At 41.3% G+C, this 10,391-nt stretch overlaps 1 long non-coding RNA gene across 1 annotated transcript in view; it reads right to left on the bottom strand.

The window, feature by feature from the left end:
* Positions 1–773: 773 nt before the first annotated feature.
* Positions 774–10,391, bottom strand: part of LOC115456849 — a 58,575-nt gene continuing 48,957 nt past the window's right edge. Inside the window, exon 3 of the long non-coding RNA XR_003939931.1 lies at positions 774–1,213. This is a non-coding gene — a long non-coding RNA (uncharacterized LOC115456849). The remainder of the gene's footprint in view (positions 1,214–10,391) is intronic.

The raw sequence follows: 10,391 nt of genomic DNA, 5'->3' as shown, positions 1-10,391 counted from the left end.
TGTGGGGCGGCAGTTGGCAGTGGTGGTGCTGAAATATTTCTCAGGAGGACCAGGAGCTCAGACTCCTCCAGAGAGAAATTGGGCTCTCTGTGCAGTGACATTGCTGTACACAATGAGAAATGTCCTTCCATGTGCAGAGGTGTATATGTATGTTTTGCACATGGAGGGAACATCCTGCCTTTGCTATGGATATTTTCTCAATTCAGGGAACACTACCACCATTGCGCAATTTCTGTAGTGTATTTCCGATTGGTGGAGACATTTATCTTAAAGGTCTATGATGTTTGCAGTGCATCTTTTTATTAAATGCTTCTAAATGTATTTTCGAATATCGGAGAACATTTATTTATCTCTTCCATTATGGACATTCACTAAGCCATGTAAGTATCTACACGCACCCAAAGCACACCAAAATGGAGTTACCAGCTGACTACCAAATGGCTCTCATGGTAATTTCATTTTTGACGCGCATCCGATACAAGCGTCTGAAAAATATTTTTTATTTTTGGGTGTGCGTAATGAACATGAACGTGCGGCAAAATAAAAATTGCCACATGTCCATTTTGGGTCTGAGACCTTACCACCAGCCATTGACCTAGCGGTAAGGTCTCACGCGGTAACTGGGCGGTAGTGGTCTCCGTACATAAAATGCCGATTACTGCTCGATTACCTCCCGCACGCCAGAAAATAAAAAATATTTTCTGGCGCGCGTAGCAGACACGTGTCAAAATGAAATTACCGCAAGGGCCACCTGGTAGCCGGGTGGTAACTCAAAATTGATGCACATAGATGCCTATGGGGCTTAGTAAAAGGGCCCCTAATAGTCTGGTGTAATATGCATTGCTTTTGCAAACAGTTGTGAAAAGGTTATACAGCATGAATTTCAAACCATTAAACTAAAGTGTTGCTCATAAACCTTGCATAGTGTAAGCTGGAAAGAATTTTTTTTTTTTTACAGTTTTACGTCGAATCTCAGGCTTGACCTATATATCATAAGAGTGATACCCTGAGGGTTGTTCATTGTCCTTGCTATGATGATCGCTGCTATTGTTTTTGATCCCGAAGCTTCTGAAGGAGGAGTGCTGCCATCTTCCATAGAAGATATTGTCAGTACAGATTAGTTACACAAGCACCGGAGTGAATGCATAAGCAGTGATTTTGCATAATGAGGTGTGTGAAATCCCACTGGAGGTTGTTAAAACAGAGAGACAGCCTGTGGTAAACAAGAAGGAAGGTAGACTTTGAAAACAGATGGCTTTGAAAATCTGGCAAATTACTTTTTCATGCTTAAAAATCTGTTTCTTTAGTGCAGAGATGTGTGTATTTTTTTATGCATCCCATGCATATTTTACTACTACATTCTAATAATACAATTCAGTGGATAATGGAATACTAGTTGTATATTCTACTATAAGAATACTCCAAGAATGTAACTGGTACATGAGGAGTACAGTAATAGAAATCCATTCCAGGAATAACGTGGGATTTTTATTATCCATCCTGTTCCAAACACACCTACTTGTGCCTGTGGGATGGAGGAGATATTCTTGGGACTGGGTTGGATTAGGGGAGGGAGATACACATATATTTTTGACGAATCAAAAGTATGAGGTTCTTTTTCCTAACAAAAATGCTATCAGCCCCAAAAGCAGGTTCAGCTTTGCAATATGCAAAGCAAAACTCCATAGGAAGTCTCCTGATCTCCTTATGCTTATGCTCTACCTTTTCCTATCCATCCTTCCTATTACCCCTCCCAATTTCTCTCCTTTTGATCATCGTATCTTGCTTACCTCTCCTTGTTCAATCTACATATCCTTAAAATCCGTTATTACTTTGTTTACTACAACTTATTACTCTTCTTGAAGACTTTTTAACTCCATTTATTATGTAAGCCGCATTGAACCTGCTATGTGTGAGGAAAGTGCAGGGTACACATGTAATTAAATACATTTAATTAATTAATGGAAACCCTGTAGGCAAAAACTATTCATGGACTTTGCAGCAGTGCAGGTAGTTTGATTATTTTATAGAGCTGCGCCGAATAGCATATTTTACTATTCGTCCAAATCCGAATAATGAAAAATATTAGTCGAAAAACGAATACCGAATACAAATAATGGGCATTGAGCATTAACATAACAAATAATAAAAGAAGAAAAGTGAAACCAGAGAGCAAGTGTTTATTTCAGTAGGATTTAGGACAATAGAGCCCTGGATTATTTGTAATTATTATTTGTAATTAAATTTAAATCAATATTTGGCTGAATACGAATAATGTGTTCGGGGCACTATTTGGGGCTGAATCGAATCGAGAACAAATATTCAGGTACAGCCCTGGGTTTTTTTTAATACTTAATGGCCTGAAGTGTTTTATTAATGAATGTTACTTTCCTGTTGCACTGTTCCCATATAATGCAATCAGAGTTTAGAGGTTATGCAAGGCTGCCCCAACCATTAGGCAAGACTAGGCAGCCACCTAGGTCAGCAAGTTATAGGGGGCAACAAAGAGCAGCTACAGTTAGAGAGAAAAAATAGGTACTGGCAACCACACGAATGGCAGACTGGATGGACCATACAGGCCTTTATCTGCCGTCATTTACTATGTTACTATGTTCTAGTACAGACTAAACAAATAGCGCCATTGAACATACTTATAATTTGAAACAGTTTAAATTAGACATTTCACATTATATGCTGTCTGTCTCACTGAATATTGATCTGTATCTTATTTATTTATTCATAAGAACATAAGAACACAAGTGATGCCATCCTGGGACAGACCAAAAGGCCATCAAAGCCAATATCCTATTTCCAACAGTGGCCAATCCAGGTTACAAGTACCTGGCAAGAACCCAAAACAGTACAATACATTTTATGTTGCTTATCCTAGAAACAAGTGCTGGTTTTTCCCAAGTCCATCATAATAATGGCTTATAGACTTTTCTTTTAGGAAGTTATCCAAACCTTTTTAAAACTCTGCTAACTGTTTTTACCACATTCTCTGGCAATTACATGTTGAGTGAAGAAATATTTTCTCCGATTTGTTTTAAATTTACTACTTAGTAGCTTCATTGCATGCCCCCTAGTCCTAGTATTTTAGGAAAGAGTAAACAAGCAATTCACGTCCACACATTCCATTCCACTCATTATTTTATAAACCTCTTACATCTCCCCTCAGCCGTCTCTTCTCAGTTGAAGTTATGACTTTAAGGTCCTCTTTTATCAAGCCATGATAGCTGCTGCCATTGTGGTAATTCTGACAAAACCTATTCACTTTGAATGGCCTCCATTGGCTTGATAAAATAGGCCCTAACTTTTCCTTTATATGTTTATTTTGTGTATTACCTTATTCACAAATATTATTGTGATTGTAATATGATTGTAATATTTATTTATTTGGATTTTTCTCATACCTTTTTCAGTAGTAGCTCAAGGTGAGTTACATTCAGGTACTCTGCATATTTCTCTGTCCCTGGTGGGCTCACAATCTAAGCTTGTACCTGAGGCAATGGGGGGTTAAATGACTTGCCCAAGATCACAAGGAGCAGCAGTGGGATTTGAACTGGCCACCTCTGGATTTCAAGACTGGTGCTCTAACCACTAGGCCACTCCTCCACTCCAAATTCAATAAATATAAAATAATAATTTTAAAAGAGTAGATAACCCTTAACATCTTTGGCTGGCTTCTGAGATACATGCGAAAGTCTTTGCATGACATGTGCTTAAGGGGCCCTTTTACAAAGCTGCAGTAAAAAGTGTCAGGCAATAGTTTGGGTGCGATTGGACAGCACGCGCTGATGGCCAATTACTGTCAGGCACACTTACTGCCTCCCCCCCCCCCCCCCCCATTAGAAAATAGAAAAATATTTTCTGGCATAGGAAACGCCACATAGCAAGCACAGAACTACTGCAGGGCACTGCGGTGTGCCATGTAGTGCTGTTTTGCCACACACTACCCATGCGGTAACCCTACCGTGCCTTTGTAAAATGGCTTCTAAAGTAGTGCCACACAAACTAAATTCCCATAACAGATTTAACCAGCAGGGAAACAGAGAGGAGATCAGCAAAGTCTTTCTATCTCTTTAGCACCCCCATGTGTCCAGACTGACTAATAGGCTGGAAATGGTTTCTCTCATTATTATGTGTGTCGGTCATAGGCTCATAAAAAAAAGGATATTTTCCCTTAAATTAAAAAAACCTGGATGACATATCTGAAGATGTCCAAAGGGAGGACATTTATATCTGTGTGGATGTGAGCATATATGTGTTGGCTCTGTGTGTTTCTGAGACTAAGGTGAAAGGAGAGGGGCGCTTTGAAGGAAGCAATTCCTTAACTATTACATTCCTTTCTTGTAGCAATTGGAACTGCCACTCCCATAGAAATGCATTGGGCCATGGGGATCTTATTTCTCTGGAATACAGGTCTGACGTGGCCCATTTTCAAATTCAGTATGACTTTTCCACAGTCCCGTCCCCCTCAAGTCAAATTTGGTCCTGTTCAATTACATTTTCAGAGAGCTAACTTGCCCCTAAGCATAGCTCCATATATGGATGACCATCCCACATATGGACAGGTCAGTATGTGCACGTCTTGGCATCTATAATGGCTCCACACATGGATGGCAGTGACACATGAATTTTCATGGACTGTCGTCATGTGTGCGGGGCCTACGTGCGGAGTTTTCCATATATGGATTATTATCAAGTGTGTGAACTTCATATATACACAATAAAATATGTATGTTCCTTATATTTCCCATAGCTGCATGTCCCGCAAGTACAGTGCATGTAGTTGCGGACATCCAGGTACGGGGAAAATTATTAAATATAAGGAACATTGAGAAGTATAAAGTACAGTAACAAAAATGCGTTTCTCACATAACTGCCGTATTTTTTCTATATTTTGGGCGTCCCTGATTTGGGCATTTTCAACCGTGATAATGGAATGTCTAAGGGTGTCCATATTATTTTTTGATTATACCTACCTGATTTTGGCTGACTTCATGAGGGCGCCCAAATTCAGATTTGGACGACCTTTCGATTATGCCCCTCTATGTTACCTTGAGATCTGAGTAGATAGTGCTGAAACATTTGGCGCCTAAAAAATCCACTCGGAACACAGTTTCAACTAAGCTTATTCTATAAGATTTAGGCGTGGTATATAGAATACTCTTATAGTGCCTAAATCTACACACACCCATTTACACCAACAAAAACCTGGCGTAAATCCTGGCACATAGATTTACATGCACTGGCTCACATTCTATAACTACACGCATAAATTTTGGAATGCCCAGTTTCTTGCCCATAACCATGCCCCTTTTGAACTGTGCACATTCATTTTGAACTGCGCGCTTTAGAATGTAGACGCAGTTCATGACAGAATGCGCTTAGTGAGTTGAGTGGAGGGGCAGGATAGTAACATAGTAAATGATGGCAGATAAAGACCTGTAAAGTCCATCCAGTCTGCCCAACAAGATATTTTACATGGTATGTGATACTTTATATGTATACCCGAGTTTGATTTGTCCTTGCCTTTCTGAAAAGTTCTGAAGATTCTGGAATCTTAAAGAGTTACAAGGCTCCAGAATTCCAATTAGTAGCAACATTCCATTTAGAACCCCAAAGAGTAACATAATAAACATAGTAAATGACGGCAGATAAAGACCTGTACGGTCCATCCAGTCTGCCCAACAAGATAAACTTACTTTACAAGGTATGTGATACTGTATACCCGAGTTTGATTCGTCCTTGCCATTCTCAGGGCAGAGACGTTAGAAGTCTGCCCAGCACTGGTTTTGCTTCCCAATTACCGGCGTCGCCACCCAATCTCTGCTAAGATTCCGTGGATCCATTCCTTCTAAACAGGATTCCTTAGTGTTTATCCCACGCATGTTTGACTTCCGTTACCATGTTCACCTCCACCACCTCCAGCGGGAAGGGTCTTAACATTCCATGCACCTACCTTTTATGTATGTCTACCTCCGCACAGTTTTTATAAAAAAAACTCTTTCACACATGGAAAATGCTTTATAAAATTATCCCCCTGAATGTTTAAATGCACAGCTGCTGCTTCTTTTTCTCTCTCTTTTTTTAAAAATGTATCTTCCAGTTCTTGAGCTGCTTTTTGCAGTTTGCCCACACAGGAGGGCAGTAGCACACAATAAGAAGCTAGAAGACACTGTTAAGGATCCAGGCTGATTTATGGATGTGGATTGTACGGTGGGAATTTTAACACTAGACATCCTGAATATCTGACAGATATAAGCAGCAACAACATAGCACTTAAGGCATTAAAGACAGTAAGAAGTAAATACGTGCAAGTTCAAAGAAGATTTTATAGCATTTGCCGAGCTGTCAGTCTTGCTCTGTAATTAACCATCTTTTTTTTTGTCTTAAAGTCTACAAACAAAGACATTTTTTATAGCCTTTTAAACATAGCAAGTAATGCTTCAGCAACTTCATTTGAACTTCCTACAGGGTGCAGCACAGTACATTATGGCACTGTTAATGCCAGATCCTGCATGGGCATTAATAACTTAGGCATTCACACCTTCCCCATTCAGAACATAAATCACAAAGCATAAATGAATCACAATAACTCAGACTTGACAACTATTAGGTGGCAAATCTTGGCCGCAGCTTTATTATTATCCATGACCACCTGAACTTCAGGAAATCACTAAAAACCAACCTCTTCAAAAAGGCCTACCGCAACGACCCCACGTAAACCTCTTCACCCAGGAACATAACATGACTAATGATCGTACTGGACATCACGCAATCCTCATCCCTTCCGATCCTCCACATATACCTCATTCGATCACTATACAACCTGTATTAGTTATCAACCGACTGGGCAATCACCTTTGACGGTACTATGTAAGCCACATTGAGCCTGCAAATAGGTGGGAAAATGTGGGGTACAAATGCAACAAATAAATAAATCTATTATTATAAATAAAACTTTTAAGAATAAATGAACATAAATAACTGAATAGGACCAGATGGTGTCATACTAGTCCATACATTCAATACATAACTCATCTCTTCACAGTCTGCAGTAACGCAAGACTGCAAATAATTTCAATTATTTTTCAACCCCCCTTTCTTTTAACCTAAAAGCACAGCAGTATCGCACATGCCTTACCGCCTACACTTCTAACAATCACAACTCACTTCTTCTAACTTCTATCACAAACTCTTAAGCTGCGACAAAACCTACAATAATACAAGACCCTAAAACTCTCTAACCATCCCAAACCTACGTGGTGAGTGGGTGGGCAATCTTAATAATTAATTTAAACGGAAAATTTCACAAGATTCTCCTCTCTTCAGCTGACTACTCCCTTCAGCTCCTTTCCCCACTCAAACTTCTCTACTCCTACTTCATCCAATCACCTTCCCCAACACCTAAAACATCCTCACCCCCCCCCCCCACATTCCATTGCTAATTCTCAGAAGCACTGCTTTTTCTGGAAGAGCTCAGCCAAGTTGTAGCGCCTTCCTTTAACTTAGTAGGGCTGATATAATGACAATCTGCCAAGGCATCTGTACGGTTCTTAGAACAGCACAACCTGAATCTGGCACCTAATTCCTCAGGCAATATCACTATTTCTTTATGCTTCTGATCATTAGATGATCAGAAAGAGTTTTCCCACATTAGAAAACTTATGACCGGGGTCATTTTCAGCTGTTTGCATGTCCATGGATTCAGCTGCAGTTTATTTTCAAAGGGTAAAATGGTGTGGTGCTGTGTTAGTCCACTTTTAAAGTTAATGAACAGAAATAAAACAAAATAAAAAAAAAAAAAAGAGATGGTACATTTTTGACTAGCTTTCAAAGAAGAAGAAGATATTGGCTTTAAAAGCTAGTCAAGAAAATGTACTATTAGTCCAATAAAAAAGTTATTCTCTTTTTTTTGTTTGTTTTGTTTTATTTCTATTCATTACCGTTTTCAAAGTGAAAATGCCAGCAGAATTTCCCTTTGAATATTCAGTTATGATATGAAAGTACCTGTGAATGTTCCTTCCCCTCACTCACTAAGGGGAACCAAGGAGGCAGTGCATGCAAATCAAGCTTATTAATATTAATTGTGGATATCCTGAAAACCTTCCCCAGTTTTGGGAATCACTGCCCTAGCTCAACACGATCTCCATTTCTTTCATAAGTAAAAGTAGGCTAGTTGTAAAGCAGTATGCATGTTTTCTCTTGTACTGAGTAGGGACAATTTTGATAAACTATTTTTATATTGGTAAATCCAGGTTTAGTCACATAAATACCTTTGAAATGTATTTTCTCAGGGTTTAAAATGGACATTTGACAGGTTCTAAACAGAGGCGTAGCCAGGTTTTGATCTCAGGGGGAGCAGACTTTTATAAAATAGGCGCCGGTTGGTGTCATCTAGACAGCAGTGTCTGTGTTGTTGCTCAGGGGCTGTGGCGGGCAACGATTAATACAGGCTGTCTCTGTTACGTCCTGCCTACAAGGAAACAGTAAGTTACTTCAGTAGGCAGGACACAGAAGAGGTTCCTGGACTGGCCAGAGCAGGCAACCTGTCTTCTTAACTTCAAATAAAAATATTCAAATCGTGACCATCACCTCAGGAATAGCACACCCAGTCCTTCCACTGCTAGACACCTTGTTTAAATCAAGATGGGCTTTTGTTTGTGTGGTGACTCTACAGGATGTGAAGAACACTAGTCTTGAGCATTTTTATTTTATACATATATATACACACACACACACACATATATATATATATATTACACTGGGCTCTGGAGCACCAATATACCTTCTATTGGGAAACTGGAACAAGCTGCACTGTTACACATATTGGATCCCAGCTACCCATTCAATAAACTCTATTTGTGATAATCAACCGGTGTACCAGTGTACAATGTCCTACGTTGGAAGATCCATCCTCCAACCATACAATTCATTTGAGATGACATTTTAACCTGAAATGACAGAAGGGGGTTCTGTCATTTCAGGTTAAAATGTCATCTCAAAAAAACCTTTGGGTATAGGGGAGTATCTGTGTCATCAATAAGGTGCTTTATTTGAACATTAGGTTGCACTATTGATGATATTCTTTCTGAAATAAATAAAAAACCTTTAACAAAAAGTCATAAAGGACAAGAGAAGCTAAAAAAAAAAAAGAAATAGTTCATCTGCATACCCCTAGTTCAAAGTAGGGTGCATGCCACCAAACATAACTCGTACAAAAGCAGCAGCTAACCAAGGAACTCCAGGTACTATGTCAAGCAGTGCACCAGATAGTTCAAATGCCCTTCTTCAACTGCCATCCCATGTGATATGAAGTGTTCCTCAGTAAGAACTTCCAATGTAGGACCAGGACTGGTTTTTGCAATAGGCAACTGCCTCCAGCACCAAATTTTCACCAGGGTGATACTATCATCTGGGCCTGCTGTCATACCTATGTCCTCTTGAGTAGGTCACCTCAGAAAAAGTCAGTTTGGGGCCTGATAGCCAGTGTTCACAGACCCTGCAGTGGCCCTGTCCCTCACGTGCCTCCATGATAATAGATAGCTTCGGCAGGAGGTGGAGTAGAGCCCTGCCTAAATTTCTTCAAGATGTTACTATTTCTACAAATGCCACTGAAGGGCAGTGGTGTGCTGGAGCCGGCTCGCACCGGCTCGCAAGAGCCGCTTGTTAACTTTGCTCGGCTCTTGCGAGCCGGTTGTTGAGACCCGCGAGCCAGCTCTCCTCCCTCCCTCTTCCCTCACATCACCGACCCGACAAATTCTTCGGGGCAGGCAGTCTTGCCTGCCCGCTGCAAGCAAGGTTGCCAGGTGGAAAATTTTTTTCCCACCCAAAACAGCCTAAATCCAGCCCAAAACCCGCCCAAACTCAAACCCCGCCCCCAACACCCCCAACCCCGCGTCATCACCCCCGCCCCCGCCGTCATCAACCCCGCCCCCCACGTCATCGGCCCCACCTCCCCGTCATCGGCCCCGCCCAGAACGTCATCGGCCCCGTCTCCCACGTCATCGGCCCCGCCCAGAACGTCATCGGCCTCGCCCAAAACGTCACTAACCCCGCCCCCTGCGGCTGAAAAAACCGCCAAAAAAACCGCCCAATAACCAAAAAAGAAGCCCAAAAAACCACAACCCGCCGCGGGAAATCGGAAAACCGCCCAATTGGGCGGTAAAACCGCCCACCTGGCAACACTGGCTGCAAGTGCTGACTCTCCCCCGCTGGCGCTGCAGGTTCGCGCTTTAAAAATGGCCACTGAGACTTCCAGAGGCAGCCTTGCGAGACTTTGCCATTGTAAGTCTCGGCGGCCATTTTGAAGCGCGAACCGGCAGCGCCAGCAGGGGACTGAGTCAGTGCTTACAGCGGGCAGGCAATACTGCCTGCCCCGAAGA

This window comes from Microcaecilia unicolor, chromosome 13 (genome assembly GCF_901765095.1).
Source record: "Microcaecilia unicolor chromosome 13, aMicUni1.1, whole genome shotgun sequence".
NCBI classification, from domain to species: domain Eukaryota; kingdom Metazoa; phylum Chordata; class Amphibia; order Gymnophiona; family Siphonopidae; genus Microcaecilia; species Microcaecilia unicolor.
The sequence above is the reverse complement of the archived record's forward strand: the minus strand, read 5'-3'. Positions and strand labels throughout refer to the sequence as shown.